The sequence below is a fragment of the Oryctolagus cuniculus genome, chromosome 2 (genome assembly GCF_051225735.1).
Source record: "Oryctolagus cuniculus isolate XC-2025 breed Fujian yellow rabbit chromosome 2, ASM5122573v1, whole genome shotgun sequence".
In the NCBI taxonomy this organism is placed as follows: Eukaryota; Metazoa; Chordata; class Mammalia; order Lagomorpha; family Leporidae; genus Oryctolagus; species Oryctolagus cuniculus.
The window spans coordinates 204,227,414-204,243,847 of record NC_142868.1 but is presented as its reverse complement, the minus strand read 5'-3'; the positions used below and the strand labels follow the sequence as shown (position 1 = coordinate 204,243,847).

Here is a 16,434-nt window from a genome sequence, read left to right as displayed (position 1 = left end):
GTTCTGATCTCCACGGTGCGGACACAGTTAGGAGCAGGCTGTGAGCTCCAGCACTGCCAATGGCTTCCTGCCTCCAGCGTGGTCCGTGCTGAGGCCTGCCTTTGGGTGCATTCCAGGTACACACAAGCCCGCCAGAGGAGGGCGTGGAGCCCAAACAGGAAGGAAAACATACTCGAGGATGCTGGCTCAGAGAGAAGAAAACTTCCCTAACACATCCAAAGGCAAATTTTATGCGTCTGGAAATCTTGTTCCAAATGTTCCTAGGAGTCTGGGGACCACTCTTTGCAAGCGCTTTCCGGCTGTACGGCTGAGTGGAGGCAGAGGGGGCCGTCCTCGGAAGCTGTGAGTACTGTCCCAGGAGTGGCAGGAGCACCTGGGAGCTACCAGGAAGCATGGGGACCCCGGGGGGGCGTTTGCAGTGGTGCCTGCTCACAACCTAATGGCCTTCAGGGCTGAGAGGCACCAGAGTTCTTCTGAGAGAACTCCAGGCTCACCCCGGATGCAGGGCACTGTATGGGAAGAACAGCCCCAGCAAGACGAAGCCTCCAGGGTTTCTGGAAGGCCCTACTCAGGGCCACTGTGACATGTGGGACCCCCATGCAGGACACTGTGAGACTCATCTCACCCACACACTGATGGGTCCTGAGACCACCTCAACGAGAAGCACGGCAGCCCTGTCTGTGCACCTGCCTGGGCCTTGGCGCCTTTGCATCTGGACTCTTGCTTCAGTGAGGATCCCCCTCCAAGGAAGCGTTCCAGACCCCCTCAGGGACATCTTTTCTCTCCCTGTTGGCTCTATCCTGCTCTGACCCCTGGCTTGGCCCAGATGTGTGGCACTGGTATCTTTGCTCTTGGACTCCTCTAGTTGTAGCTTCTGCAGCAGGGCTGCACTGTGACTGCCAGCACTACTCCTCACACCACACTGAGGCTGTCTCCTGGAAGGGAGGGAGGCAGGAGGTCTGAGGCTGCTCCTCCTAACTTGGACTCCAGCAGCCATTTCAGGAGCAGCCAGGGCCTCTTCTGTTTTAAGATCAGCAAGCTGTATGGTGAGGCTCACAGCATGGGTGGACTGATGATGGCTCAGTACATGGTGGAGAGTGGGGTGGGCTGATGGCTCAGTACATGGTGGAGAGCATGGGTGGGATGATGGCTCAGTACATGGTGGGGAGCATGGGTGGACTGATGATGGCTCAGTACATGGTGGAGAGTATGGGCAGACTGATGGCTCAGTACATGCTGTAAAGTATGAGTGGACTGATGGCTCAGTACATGCTGTAGAGTATGGGTAGACTGATGATGGCTCAGTACATGGTGGAGAGCATGGGTGGACTGATGATGGCTCAGTACATGGTGGAGAGTGGGGTAGGCTGATGGCTCAGTACATGGTGGAGAGTGGGGTGGGCTGATGGCTCAGTACATGGTGGGGAGCATGGGTGGACTGATGATGGCTCAGTACATGGTGGAGATTGGGGTGGGCTGATGGCTCAGTACATGGTGGAGAGCATGGGTGGGATGATGGCTCAGTACATGGTAGGGAGCATGGACAGACTGATGGCTCAGTACATGCTATAGAGTATGGGTAGACTGATGGCTCAGTACGTGCTGTAGAGTATGGGTAGACTGATGGCTCAGTACGTGCTGTAGAGTATGGGTAGACTGATGGCTCAGTACATGGTGGAGAGCAGGGTAGACTGATGATGGTTCAGTACACTGGATATTTTTAGTGGGCTGATGACTCAAACATACGTGAGAACAAGAGTGGGCTCATGGCTCGGGACACAACTTGCCCAAATAGTGGAGAGAATGAGTGGGCTGGTGGTTCAGTACATGTCCTGTGTGTCCCAAGTGTCCCTCCTAGCTGTCAGCTGGATTTGTTTGTGTGGGGTGTTACAGGTCCTAGTTAGCTGAGCTTCCTCTCTAGCCCCAATCAGCGGCTACATTTGTCTGCCCACAGATCCTGCCAGAGGTGCTATCTGAGGGCTCTAGGGTACTGTCCTTGGCCACTCTTGTCCAGCTGTAGGAGTAGGGGAGGCCTTGTCTAGGTGGTGTCACCTCTCCCAGCAAGGCTGAAACCTTCTATCGAGGCCCGGCTCCCTGGGTGTTTGTGTGCAGAGCTGGGCCTGGGCTCAGTCCTTGCTCTCAGGAAGGAGCAGGACAAGGTGGACTCTCCCCCAGGGTGGGACATGACTGACTGGGCTACACTGCTGGCTGAGTGCCCTTCCCCAGCCCTGGGCTGTGTCTAGCCTGGAGGCAGGCGGCAGTGAAGGAGGGCAGGCTCCCCTGGGCTGATGCTCAGCCTTCCAAGCTGCAGGCCGTGTCTGCATCTGTCATCTCTCTGAGGCTTAGCAAGAGCAAAGCCAGTACCCACCAGCACTCTGAGGACCCTTGTCAGCACTAAAACCCACATGGCCCAGCTCCCTCCTCCGGGCAGGTGAGATCGCTGAGGTCCTGTGAGCCAATGGCCGCCTTTCAGTCCCTTGCCTGCAGCTCGAGTGGCTGCTCAGAGCCCAGTTAAAGGCCACTGGGGCAGACCGGGCTCCTGTGAGTGCTATGGGAAGAGGTAATGCGGACAGCTGCATTTACTAAGTGCTGACTCCACAGGGCTGCCTCCTGTCTGCCATCATACCAGGGGAGCCAAGCATCAGCTGTCAGTCCTTGCCCTAAGCACCCACTCAGGGTTCACAACAACCCCCGAGTACTCGGGAGCCTGGCCATCACCCTGCTCTTCACGTGGAATGGCACAGAAGCACTCAGGGATCCTCCCAAGCTCAGGAGGAGGGGCTTGAATGCCAGCTAGCATGTCTGGGAGCCACGGAGGTACGTGCAGTGCTCCCCAGTCTGAGAGAGACGTGTGAGAACATGGGAAGCAGGTGCAGACCACAAAGCACATGTGGAAGTGCTTATGGGAGGGGCCTGTCTTGGAGCAAGTTCCCAGAAGATGGCAGAGGGGCCCCAGTGGGAGGAAGGGGCTGATGGGAGGATGGGGGAACACCTAGGGAGACTCTGGAGGGGGAAAGGGAGTCAGGACAAAGTGACAACCACGGCACCTGTCACCTAGAACCTCTTTGGGTGCAGATGTGATTACCAAAGGAGGAGAGAAGAGACGGGGGGGGGGGGCGGGGAGGGGAAGGAGGGAAGGAGGGGGAGGAGTCAGGCTCACAGCAGGTGCAGAGCCCGGTGGGAGGGAAGTGTTCTTGTCAAATTCCCAAGCAACAGGCGCTGAGTGCAGAGAAGGATGCAGGGGTGTTGCTCTCCTGAAGGCCTCTCCATGCTGGGTGGGGCTGGTGGGAAGGGACGGGTCAGGAGCTGCAGAGGCCATACCCATGGCACTCAGGAGGTGGGCACTTCTGTTTGAGACACAATCTAGTTCTGTGTTTCTTTCTGTCTGTTCCAAGCCTGACCACCACTGCCGCGGCCGGTCTGCCAGGTGTCCTGGCTGCATTACCAGGCTGGGACTAAAGGCTTATTCTCCAGGGCTCATGGTCTGGGGAAGAGGAGCAGGAAGCCACAGCCAGGGCTCGGCCTGCAGGCCGTGCTCACTGCAGGGTCTGCAGACACAGGCGTGCTCCTGACTGCAAACCAGACTGCCATTCACACAGCACCTTCACCACACTGGCAAACACTGGCAACCTCCCAATGAGAGCATGCGGTGGGGTCTGCGGATATTAACCACAGCCACTTTTATTTACAGACCTTTTGATGGAGAGCAACATTCGCTCTGATTTTTAAGAAAACTACTTTAGAATATTAGAGTAAGAAAATTCACCTGCCTAATACCAAACACGTGTTTCTTAGGGAAAGAGTTGCATTTTAAGGAGGCTTTGTCATTATGGAAGCTATAAAAGCAGCATGGGAACAGTCTGGAACAGGCAGGCAGGCAACCCTGCTAACGGGCACTGTCGTGGGAGACAGGAGGTGAACCGTGGTTTTTTATCCTCACGTCTGCGTAGCAACTGCAGGGAAGGTCCCTGCAGCCCCAGCCTCCTGCCCAAGCCTGGGGCCTCATCTCAGCCTGGGGAGGCTCTGGGAGGTTGCTGGCACTGCCCTGTTCACCTTCTCTGAACCCTGCAATCTGGGGCCTGCCCTGAGGCTGGGGGCGGAGTGAAGAGGGAGTTGCCATGGCAATGTGGTTGCCAGGCACCCTCTTTCCTTCCCTTCCCTGTGGTGCAGAAAAAAAAAAAATCAAAGCCTGGATCAGCTCTTGGGCTGCGGAGCTGCACTATGACGAGGCAGGAGCACTGTCCCCGGGGTGGTGGGGGTGGTGGGTACCCTGAGCAGGAAGGCCTAAGAGCTGAGCAGGCTCAGCTCAAGCAGCCTCTGGCCTGGGAAGTCCCCAGAACCTGACTGCACACAGACCAGCCTCCAGTGAGCTTCCATGGCATGGTGGCTCTGCCCTGCATGGGGCTGTCTGCTGGCCAAGGCAGTCGGTGTCTCTGTCCAGAAACCCACGGAGAATGTGTTTGCTTTTCTGCTAGTCCTTGTACCCCATCAGAGTCACAGCTGGAACCCCTGGGACTCAGTTTTGTGGGGGTGGTTGTGGGGATGATGGCATAGCCTCTGGAAAGGATGCGGAGGAGGGAGGGTCAGGGTGTGGGGCCTGACCCCAGCCCAGCCAGCCGTGTCCCTGCAGGGACACCTTCTGTGATGGGGTTCTGCACACGTGCCTGACAGTGCAAGCATGTCTGTCCTGTGGGCATAGGGGCACAGGAGGCATGTTAACGTGTGCAGAGCATGCACACACGCGCACATGTGCTCTTGTGCATGTGCACATGGTGTGTATAGTATGTGATGTGTGTGCACACGCATTTTCATGTGTGTATGTGTATGTGATGTGTACACTGAGTGCATGGATGTCTTCTTGGGTGTGCACATGTGGTGTGTGCATCCATATGTTGTGTGTGCATGAGATTGTGTGTGTGTGATATGCATGTGTACATGTGTGTTCTTTCCAACATACATGACCACATGCCTTACATGTGTCTCAGAATCACAGAAGATGAGGACATTCTGTTAGGAGAAAAGCAATCTGCTCTGATGACGACACAGCAGCTAACACTCTGCCACCATTTCCTCTGTTTTGAGGAGTGGCGGCTTACAAGTTGCCAGGTAGACTACCACTCAAAGGTCAACTCATGTAAGTTGGTCCCTATCTCAGACTTGAAAGACGGTTGTAATTATCTCAGTTTTGGAGAAAAAAGACTGAGTTTAAAAACAAGTCATGTAACAAACGCAGACTGACCAGCTGGTGAATGGCCACACCAGGGCCAGTGTCTGCACTGCTGAGTCACCCTCAGTATCTGTGGGGATAGTTCCAGAAAGGGACAGATACCAAGGTCCAAGGGTGCTGAAGCAGATTCTACAGAATGGCACAGGGGGTGGGCAATTGGCTGTGTGACGACAAACTTGGTGGTGACGCCTGTGTCCTGTATCACAGCACCTCATTTCAATTCCAGGCTCTAGATCCCCATTTCAGCTTTTTGGCGATGTGTGTCCTGGGGGGCTCACATAGTTTGGTCCCTGTCACCTATGAGGAAGATCTGGATCGAGTTCCCTGTTGCTTGCTCTGTTCTCTGCCCAGTCCTAGCCACTGTAGGTATTTGGCGAGGGAATCCGTGGACAGGACCGTCCATGCACTCCCTGTGTCTCTCTACCTCTTAACTAAATAAATACTCAAAAAAGGCACAGTATTAGCATAGACCTCCACACACTATCCCACATACACTACCTCTAGATTACTTACAATACCTAGGAAAAGGTAAAGGCGCTATAGATAGTTGCCATGCCATATTCTTTAGGGAATAACGGCAGGAAAAGGTGTACGTGTTCAATTCAGACTCATTTTTCCAGATACTTTGGATCTGTGGTTGGTTTAATGCACAGATGCAGAGCTTGTGGATGCAGATGGGGGCTGCACTGCAATGCCACTTGGAACCAACTCTTCACCTAACACACTCCTCACACCCCAAGCACGTGAACATGACCGCCCTCCACCCCGGCCATCTGGAGGACTGACAAGCAGTGTCACATGTTTCTTCAGGGCTGAGCAGGCACACGTGGGAGTTGTCATTTTCCACGTGTGCTGTGACTATAATGTCTGGGCTCCCAGCAGCTCAAGGAAATGCTGGATCCAGGGGCAAGACCCCCCTAACCGAGGTCATCTGTGGAGGTCACGGTGCCAGGAAGATTTGTCACTTAGCACCAAGGGTGCCCTGCTGGGTGAGCCTAGAAGCTGCACTGCTTGTCACACTTGTGCTGCCAGGAGGGCACGGGCCAGGCCCCCAGCCTGCTTGTCTTGGGCCCTAGGGGTTTCCTGGGTCCTCCTCCTGGCTCTGCCTCTGCTCTCTGTGGTCTTGGAAAGATCAGGAAGGGTTTGCCCTGCAGTGGCAGCTGCTAGAAACTCCACAGGGAGCTTCGGGCCTCCCTAGAATGCATAGCTGTCACGTGCAGGTGCAGAGTGGATGGCGCTAGCAGAGCCTTCAAACTCTGGCCTCCGCCACTGGATGCTTCACTTCCACTGTTGTTCCTGGACCAAAGTCCCCATTTGGGGAGAATGCAGGTGGGTTCTCTTTCTGGGGGCTGGGCACCAGCACTGCCTCCTGTGAAGACAGGGCCTGGCTGGGTTTGTCTAGAAATGGGCACCACTCTGTACCACTCTGGGGCTCAGAGAAAGACCTCCTGGTGTGACTTTTGTGGTTTACCAAAGTACACGTTGGCCATATAAACACTGTTTCTTCCTCCAGTTACTGAGGACTGAGTTGAAATCGCATCTCTGTGAAAAGCAGATGTGAAATTTTAATTACGTACTTGAGACTCAGAGCATGCAGACACTGGGTGCCTCCTGTCCCAAGACACGTGTGGTCTCTTGTCTTCACAGACGGACTCCCATCCTCACTACAGCTCTTTGGGGACAAGAGGGAGACACTGATGATGTTAACCCAGCAGACGAGTCCCACAGGACGACACAGACCTCCCAGCGGCGAAGAGCAGGGGTCCTGTGGTGGGGACCACCTGCAGGCCTTCCTGGCTTCTGGAATCTGCTACTGTGTTTCCCAAAATGTGGAATTAACCCTCACAGAAGAGTCACTATTTTGGTAGATTGAAGAGGCAATAGCTCAGGGCAGACACTGGTGCAGCGAGTCAAGCCCGTGCTCGGGACATCCATCTCACGCTCAGAGTGCCTGGTTTGAGTCCTGTCTATGCTCCCAGCCAGCTTTCTGCTAATGTGCATCCTGGGAGATGATGATCAAAGACCCGGGTCCCTGCCACCATGTGGGAGACCTGGATGGAGTTCCTAGTGCCTGGCTCTGACCTGGCCCAGACCCACTGTTGTGGGTGTCTGAGGAGAGAACCAAGGGGTGGAGGCTGGCTGTCCTCCCCCTAACCCCACACCCCCTCAACACTCTTTCAAAGAAATACGCTTAAGCGGTCAGAATTTGATGTTTTCTGTGCCCCTCCCAGTCGGTGAACCCCTAACCTGGCTGCAATACCCACCTGGCTCACCTGAAGGCCACTGCCCCATTGGCCACCTCCATCTTTCACATCATAGGACCTGGCACAGAATACCAAGAAAGGCACTGGTGAGAGAGCCAGATGATAACAGAAAGCTTGGCAAGAACCAGAGAGCCAGCAGGGATGAGCTGCTTCTGCTGTGTGGGGAGCCCACACTCGGAACAGTCTTCGGGCTCACATTAGAAGCCCTGGGCCCAGGATGAAGTCACCACTGGACTTCATCATGGAATCATGAAGGAGCAACGTGGATTTTGCATGAGCTGCAGTGTTTGTGGAAATGGGGCAGCGCTGCGTGTGACCCGGGCTGGAACGAAGCAGGTGATGTCGGCACAGCCCCCGGAAGGAGCAGCTGACTTGCACTGGGAGAGGCGAGTTCTGCTCTGTGGGAGAGCAGACTCCAGAGAAGCCAGGCACTAGTACAGTCGGATTCCACAAAGGGAAGACAGAGAAAGGGTCTGGAGCGGGGCTGTTCCGATCCACTGCAACCCACGGGGAACAGAAAGACGCCTCAGCTGCCATTACATTCTCATCATAAAGCACCTGTCAGCCAAAAAAGGCAGAGAACTGAAGCAAGAATTCAAGGCAGTTTGAAAAAGAAAGAAATGACAGAGAATCAGACGATCAAAATATGCCAGTTGGAGAATGTTTTGGAATCCAAAATGGGGAGGGCAGAGTGAAATTAGGGCACATGGATTAGCTCTGATGTGGATCTGATGGGCTGATGGACATTTTTATTTGATGATTTTAAACCTGATTTGCAAGTCTGATATAAGTATTTTAAAACTGTACCATATTAGACAAGAGTGAAAGACATTAGGAAAATGGAATTCTTTTATCTTTGAAATATTTTGATCTTGGTTGTTGAGGTTTCAAATAGATGAAGTTTTACTTCATTCTTTGTTTGAATCGGGATAGGTTTTAGCTTGCTAATGGTCTCTGCCCTTGTTCCCTGACACCCCCGCCCCTGCAGAATGTCCCAGATCCCTGGCCTCGGCCTCTAGGCTGCTCAGGGGCCAGCTCTGGCTTCTGTCTTGTCCCCGACTCAGTGCTTCACTAAGAGATGTTCCTCCATGCATCCTGTACACCACTCTCCACAGCGACCTCTCCCGTGCGTGCATGCTGTGCACACCCATCTTGTGGGTGGGGGACCAGACAAGACCTGAGGTCAAGAGGTCACTCTGCTCTCCGCCACCTGCCACAGAGAAACCACCAGATGTCGGGGAGAGACCCCTCCCTGTCTCATACACCACATCTTGAGACTGATGAAGGTTTTCTCGAGGATCTGAGGTGTCCTTTTCAATGCAATTTAAAAATTCTGGCTAGACTTCAAAGAAATGACTTTTTAAAGAAAACTGAATAGAAAGACCCCAAATACTTGCAATGTAACAAAATCAAAACATTAAACTCCTTCTGACTGGCCTGAAGACTTGCTCTGTTGGATATCCCTGGGGACCCAAAGCCAGACAGATATTTTCAATGGTGAAAATCCTTGTCATGATGAGAGACAGAAGGAAGGGAAGAGACAGAGACCTGAGAGGTGTCAGAACCACCAAGGCTACCCATGGAGAGAGCAGCCCTCTGACTGCAGAGTCAACTGGACCTCAGCTGAACCGGGCATGTGGTGTTGTCATCGGTAAAGACCCCTGCCTGAAAGACCAGCGTCAATGGAATGACTGAAAGCTGTCAATCACTAACAATCTGTTCCATGCCCTGTGTGGGTGGCCACCATGTGGATGCTGGGCATGGAGGACGGACAAGCACACCCAAGTCTCACGCTCACAGGGCTCCTTCAAATAGCTTCAAATAGACCTGGCCACACGGGTAAGCCCAGCTGGGGTCAGGAAGACTAAGTCAGAAACAGCACACACATCATCCCAAACAAACAGAAACAGAAAAATCTCATCAACAAATACCTGGAAGGGCCTCAAGACGTTAGTGGAAAGCAGAATTAGAATGTTTACTTTGGTGCAAACATTCTTTGAAACTATACATAGGAGCCAGCACCGCAGCTCACTAGGCTAATCCTCTGCCTGCGGCACTGGCACACCGGGTTCTAGTCCCGGGCGGGGCGCCGGATTCTGTCCCGGTTGCCCCTCTTCCAGTCCATCTCTCTGCTGTGGCCTGGGAGTGCAGTGGAGGATGGCCCAAGTGCTTGGGCCCTGCACCCCATGGGAGACCAGGATAAGCACTTGGCTCCTGCCTTTGGATCAGCGCAGCGCACCGGCCGCAGCGGCCACTGGGAGGTGAACCAACGGCAAAGGAAGACCTTTCTTTCTGTCTCTCTCTCTCACTGTCCACTCTGCCTGTCCAAAAAAAAAGAAACTAAACATAAATATACATAGGTTTCCCACAATAAACTTTCTCAAGAACTTTTTGACGATCCCTCACATTTCTGTGAGAGCTGAAACATTTGGAGCAGCAGTTAGCACAGAGCTACTTGGCCTGAAAACTTAGAAACAGAAAAGCTCTGAACCATAGTCAACGTAACAAACGCCAGGCATGCAGAGAGGGAATCTGTGGGATGGGCTTTCAGGGAGAGAAGAGAGCCACAGGGGATTCTCAAGCAGGAGGGAGGATGTGGACACAGGTCCGGGTGGCGGCAGCCCCGGGCTGCGGGGAGCCCTGGTGAGAGACTTGAGCTCAGATGAACACGTGGCCACTGAACTTCTCCAGACACCCAGGCTTTGAAGCCTGAGAAGCACATCTAAGTCTAAGTGGGAGACCCAGGCCTTTTCCTGCACTGTGCTGGGGCTCCTCACGTGAAGACTGATGGAGCTGACATGAGTGCTGCGGATCCTCTCCTGACCTCTGCTCACTGCTGGCCACACCTGCTCCCCTACTGCGCCTACTGCTCCTCTCTCCTGCCACCAGGACATGGCTGAGGGCAGCTGGGCTTTCCTTGACGGGCAAGAGTTGCTACCACAACTCTGAGGTCTGCTTCTTCCACGCCTGGCTCAGTGTTGGGTGGTCCTGCTGCAGGTGATGGCTTTCCCTGGACAGCAGGACAGGCTGCAGTCCCATCGTCTGCACAACCCCTTCCTGTCACCTCCCCATGGTGCTGCAGCCGGGCCTGGCATGTGCAGCTGCGGCTGCAGTCCCACCTCGTCTTCCTTCATGGGCGGCCTCCCTTTCCCCGAGCAAGAGGGGCCCGGTCGCACAGAGACTCTGGCAATCCTGCTGCATCCCTCGTTCACAAGGTGTTCAGAGAAGTGGCTTCATCTGCAGAAGGCCCTCCCTGCAGCTGGCCTCTCTGCTGTCCCCATGGATGGTGCTCACCAATTCCTTCAGAACTCCTGGTCCCATGTAAGGTGACATTCTGCTAATAAATACATTCTCCTTGGTCCAGGAGCTCATTGACGCCATGGTTTGGATTCCAGCACTGTGCAAGGTGCTGTGCTGGGTGCTAGGAGGAGGCCCCACATGTAAGGGCTGAGCCCTGCCTTCAGGCAGCCTGCACAGAGCTGTGCAAGCATGGCTGCCTGGAACCACGAGCAATGTGGATGCGCGTGTGTGGGCTTTATGAGCCACAGGTGTTCTACCCTTATGGTAGAGGCAGTGGGAAACCCAGGTAAGGGCCGCAGGATCTTCATAAACAGAAGGGTCAAGGAAGCTCACTTCAAGGGTGTGCCATGATTCTTGCACCAGGCAACGTGCATACAGTCCCAGTGGTTATTTTAAGGAGCAGGAACACGTGTGTTCAGATTTCCCATGCCTTCAAGCCTTGAGGTGAACTCCTCTGTGGATACGTGTTGCTCCTGTTCAGGGGGACAGGGGCAGCCTCCTCAGCCTCCGTGCCCTCCTCTGCCCCTGCAGTGCCAGGCAGTAACCAGCTGCAGCCTGGGCGGGCGTCCTGGAAGAGTCAGATCACAGCCAGGGATGTTTGCACTCTGTGTGCCTCTCCCAACTCTTCCTTGGCCTGCTCCTTCGTGATGCCCCAGCTTCCCTGCCCAGTTCATCCACTGCCCAGGTGTCAGTCTCCTGTGTTTGCACGTGAAACTGCATGGCAGAGTGCAAATGGATGGAAGCACACGGACCAAATCCCACTTAGGAAACACACAGGTGGCTCTGCCGGCCTCACGGTCACTCGTGCCCTTTGTGTCTGAAACACAGCTCTGTCCGCGGACAGCAGTGCTGATGCTGGGGAAGGCTGCCCGCTGGAACTGGAAGTCCCCTGGAGCACCCAGTGCTTGGGGACCTGCGAGAGGTCAGCAGGGCTCTCGGCGAGGGGGTGTCAGAGTCACAATGACGCTCATTTCCAGGAAACAGTGAGCTGCTGGTTCCCGCTCACGGGGGCCGGGCTTTCGTCCAGTCGAGCTGACACCAGAAAGGTCAGTGTTGCTGCCCTTTGCTTCATCCATGGCTACTCACTGGTGGTCTGTTCAGACACACGGCCTGATGTTCCCAGCCAGATCTGAGCTCCCACACAGATACGTGGCATTGTTGTCCGGGCATCAAACCTAATGTCCAGCTCGGAGCTGCAGGTGCTCTGCCCACTTTGCTCCACCTGCGCCCACCCCCTGACCATGTCAGGAAGAGGCAGGCACTGGGGACCTGTGCATGCCCTCACCTGCTTGCTCATCTCCACACCAAAGTCCTCTCTGCAGATCTTACTCCCCCGGTACTCGTGGACACCCAGAATCTGCCCTGTCTCATCCCGGGAACCACTGCTCATTGGGGGATCACGCTGTCTCCACCTCATTTGTCACCAAACATCCCCCTACCCTGTCCTCCAACTTGCTCACGTGCCACTCGGCAGCCGGAGCGGCTTGGGGAAGTCAGGCGACATCAGCTGACATCCTCCCATGGGACAGGACTGGAAGCTCCACCAAGCACCAGCCCTGGGGATCTGACCCCTGCACCCATGCTCCATGTTCTAGAATGTCCTCCAGCTCCTCCTCCTCTGGCCTTGTCAGCGCTGAGCTTGCAGGGACTGTGCACCTGCCACTCCCCAGATGCCAGGAGCTCAGGAGTAGAGGCCTGGAGGGCTCGCTGTGCCCACAGCCGTCGTGGATGCCCAGCCGCGGATGCTTCGGCTGTTGATTGCAGCTCAGATCAACACACCACGGCCACGAGTTGCCCTAAGTAAACTGTGGGCCCAGAGCACAGTCCCATCCCACACAGCACTTTCCCGCCTCTGGTCTCCTCACCATCTTCGCGTCCAGTGGGTGCAGGCGAGGAAGGAGCTTCTTGAATGCATGCTCCCAGCAGCCTGGGTTCCTGTGGCCAGGAAGCAACGCCAGCATCTTCCCCAGAACAGGAAAACGGAGAGTACAACCCGCACAGCGAGCAGAGGCAGGGTCACGGTTACAGACGTGATCAGTCCATGTGCAGTCGGCGCCACCTATTACCATGGCAGAGATACACCTTTCTCTCCTTTCTAATGTTCTGAGCTTATATTGGTTTTATTTCCAAATAACTCATTTAGAAATGCTCCCTTGATCAACAGCGTAGTTCCTCCCTCTTGCCTAAGAGGGCACCGCCAATGGAAGGCGATGTTCTGCATCCACCCCTTGTGTCGTGGGATTCACAGAGAACACACGGAAGCGACACAGGTGGAGCACAAGGAAGAAGTGGACATCCTGCGCATGTCCATGGTGCACAGTCCCGGGCCTGCGAGTGCCTTGCGGGGGCTCCCGACTGGTCTTAGGATGGAAAAGCAGCGGAGAGAGGCCCTGTTAGTGTCTGAAACTGGGAGGGGCATGTGCCAGTACCATCTTCGTGGTTCAGACGCCAACAGGAATAGGGCACAGGGTGGGCGTGGCATCAGCCAGAGTTGACAGGAAACACCAGGGAGCATGTGTGCGGCTTCCAGGGTGGAGCCGCAGCACCCATGCTCCTGGGCCAGCGTCCCTCGGGCCTCAGCAGACAGCAGCCCCATCGAGTGAGCAGAAATGCTGCCCTGTGGGCCCAGACACTGCACCCAGCACACACGCCACGCAGACAGTGACCCACTGAAATCTGTCCCTGCACAGTTTAACCTGACCACAAACTACAGTAAACAAAACAGAACAGTGGCTAAATAAAACATAATAACCTATCTTCAATATTAAAAACACCAAGGCCCCAGATGCTAACAAAAATCACAGACTTGGATACAGGAGTAAAATATCCCTGAATGTTTTTGGGTGCATTTCAAACCAAAAGAACTACATGCGTGGGTGGGGTCCTTCACGACACTGTCCAGCAGGAACGCCCACTTGACATGTGAGGACATTTACATGTGAATTAGTAAAAAGTAAATCCAGTTCAGAGTTCATCTCCTCGGTCACAGTAGCTGTATCCCAGTGGTAGTGGCTGCTGCGGGATGGAACAGGGCAGAACCCACCCTTCTGTCATTCTAGAAAGTTCTGACTGACAGTCTGTAGGCCCTCGTTTCTTGCAGTCTAATTACATTTCCACTTTGATTTTCAAAAAGCCTTTTTACTGAATACTTCCAGTGCGGGCTGTCTGTCAGGATATTCTCAGTTTCTCTTTGGAGGTAGACAAGAGGGCTCTATCTGTCAACCTGCGAGAGAAACTCAGGCACTTGTAGAACCCAGACACTTTCAAAACGTAATTAAGTGGAATTCACTATGCCAGGGACTTATCTCTTTGTGTAAAAATGCAACAAAAGGACAGGTGCGGCATGGTTTTCTGTGAACATCACGGAAGCTGTTTAGGAGGTGAGCTCCATGCACTGACAGATTCACACTGCAGATGCCACTGAGCCTGCTATGGCAGGCCACCCCTGGCCACCGAACAGCCTGCTGTCCCTTCAACATCTTTCCAGTCAGCAGCCAATGATCCTCTCTCCCGGAACTGCCAGGAAAAATGCCCCCCAAGTCCTTGTCAGTAATTTCCCAAAGGGAACGTTTACTTTATTTCCAATTTTGTTCATTTTGCTCCAGGGAGCCATAAATTAGTGAAGTGTTTATGAGATTACAACCTGGAATCTACAGTTGAAGGCCAGCACAGCCCCAGAATCCCAGACTGGCCTGTCCATCACAGGGTCTTGTCGCTCCCCCTCTTCGTGGAGGAGCAACACAGGACCCTGCGCTGTTCTTTCGTCTGCTCGGCCCTCCCCGGGTTTGCTGCTGGTTCTTCCCGGGTTGGCTACTATCCCTTCCACCTCCGTGGAAGGGCAGTTCCCCCTGGCCGCATTCCCCACTTCCGCAGGGGAGCGGCACACCGCCGGCCGGCTCTCTCGGGGGCTGCACGGGTGTTCCTTCAGCTAGATGTTCCCCATAGATGTTCCTGGTGCATGCCGTCTCTCTCCTCCTTTATAGTCCTCCTCCGCCAATCCCAACTCGGCTGCCCACACGCCGAGTACGCTGCTCTCCTCCAATCAGGAGCAAGTCCTACAGTTAATTGGTTGAACTGGAGGCAGCTGTGCGGAAGCTGTTTACTTCTCTCCCAGCGCCATATTGTGGGAGAGCAGATGCATAGAATAAATCTTAATTCCAGTAACAGTCTAGTCCGAGCTGCTCCCCACAGGGTCTCAGGCTGCCTGCAGCTTAGGGCCCTGGCATCTCAGAATCTCCCCCAAGAGGCCCCAAATGACACGAGCATGAGGCCATTCCTCACAATTCAGAGAGGTCAGATTCAACCAGGACACAGGAAGAGATGCAGAGAAAATTTAAGCTTTCCATGAAAAGACTGTGTCTGGCCCTGAAGCCCAGCCTTAGTATAAGAAAACACATGTGTCTGTGTGGGCATGTGTGCACGTGTGTGTATGAATTTATAATGTCTTTGTAATCTAATACATATGTACATATGTGTAAACATCTTTAAAACTGCAATATATAAAACTATAAGGGAAATAATGTATCCATTTTGTTTACAGGCACCTGATATGCTATCTATGTTCTGAAAATAAAATTCGCCCGGAAGTTAAAACAATTCATTCAAAGAGTAACTTCCAAGCAGTTGGCATAAGGCACACTGTTTGGCACTTGATTAGCTGACAAATGATTATTTGAGAGTGAGCACCATCACTGGGTCAAGCCTGGTGTCTGGACAGGTGTCCGTCATTTCCACCTGGCGTCACAGGGAGACTCTGCTAGGGCCTCCCCGTGGTTGCAAAGCTCCTCAGTGTTGCCACAGTGAATACCACAAGCCGCACAACAGTTAGGAGTGAGAAACTGCCCTCCTTCGCTAGGAGGGGCTCGGAGCGCCCTGTCTCTAAGTCCAGGCAAACTTCAGCCCCTGCCAACCAGAGTGTCTCTTAAATGTGGCAGTGTAGGCCCTGGGAAGTGGCAAACTCCACGAGCAGTGAGCCAGCAGCTCCACCTGGGTAACCACACAGAGAAGCCTGGGCCTGGGGGCCCACGCGCTCTTTGATAGACAGGAGGGAGGCGTGAAGTCCTAACACAGACACCAAGGACGGATCCAGATGCACGGAGCTCTTAGAGGAGGCGCTGTTCGTGCACCTGCGGGCATGGGTTCATCACACTTGCTGAGTGTTCATGACAGTGGATGCTGGAATCTCAACGGAAGCTAAGAGAATGCACTTCCATGAGCAAAGTGAAGACCAGACTCTCCACATTCTCACGCAGGCCTCACAGCTGGTCTTGCACATGCACCACACGGCCGAGAGAAGGCCCCAGGAAGCTCGTGTCAACCCAAGCAGCCTGTGGCATCCTAGTGCGAGAAACTTCCTCTCAGGGGCCCTCGGAGCCCTGATTGGAACACTCGCTCCTGCCCTCACCACGTGGAGGCAAGTCAGGCCCCAGCAGGGAGCCTCAGAGACCCCTTCCTGCTCCGCACCCTCCCTTCCTGGGACAGACAGTACATTGGGTGGGGGCACCCTGTTCCGGTTCCAAACTGTTTCAAGTCCATGATCTTTCGTCTATCTGCACCTCACTACTTTTTCCCACTCCCAAATGACTCAGTTCAGGGACAGCCTCCACCAGTCCCCTCTAGTGTCTCCTGAGGGGTCGTGTTTCC

At 54.2% G+C, this 16,434-nt stretch overlaps 1 protein-coding gene and 1 long non-coding RNA gene across 23 annotated transcripts in view; one reads left to right on the top strand and one right to left on the bottom strand.

The window, feature by feature from the left end:
- Positions 1–16,434, bottom strand: part of MYT1L (myelin transcription factor 1 like) — a 441,118-nt gene that overhangs the window by 48,555 nt on the left and 376,129 nt on the right. The gene's annotated exons all lie outside the window — the stretch shown is intronic.
- On the top strand, positions 358–8,112 carry LOC149128221 (uncharacterized). The gene is made up of 2 exons (XR_016230673.1): positions 358–2,817; positions 6,875–8,112. It is a non-coding gene; the product is annotated as an uncharacterized LOC149128221 (long non-coding RNA).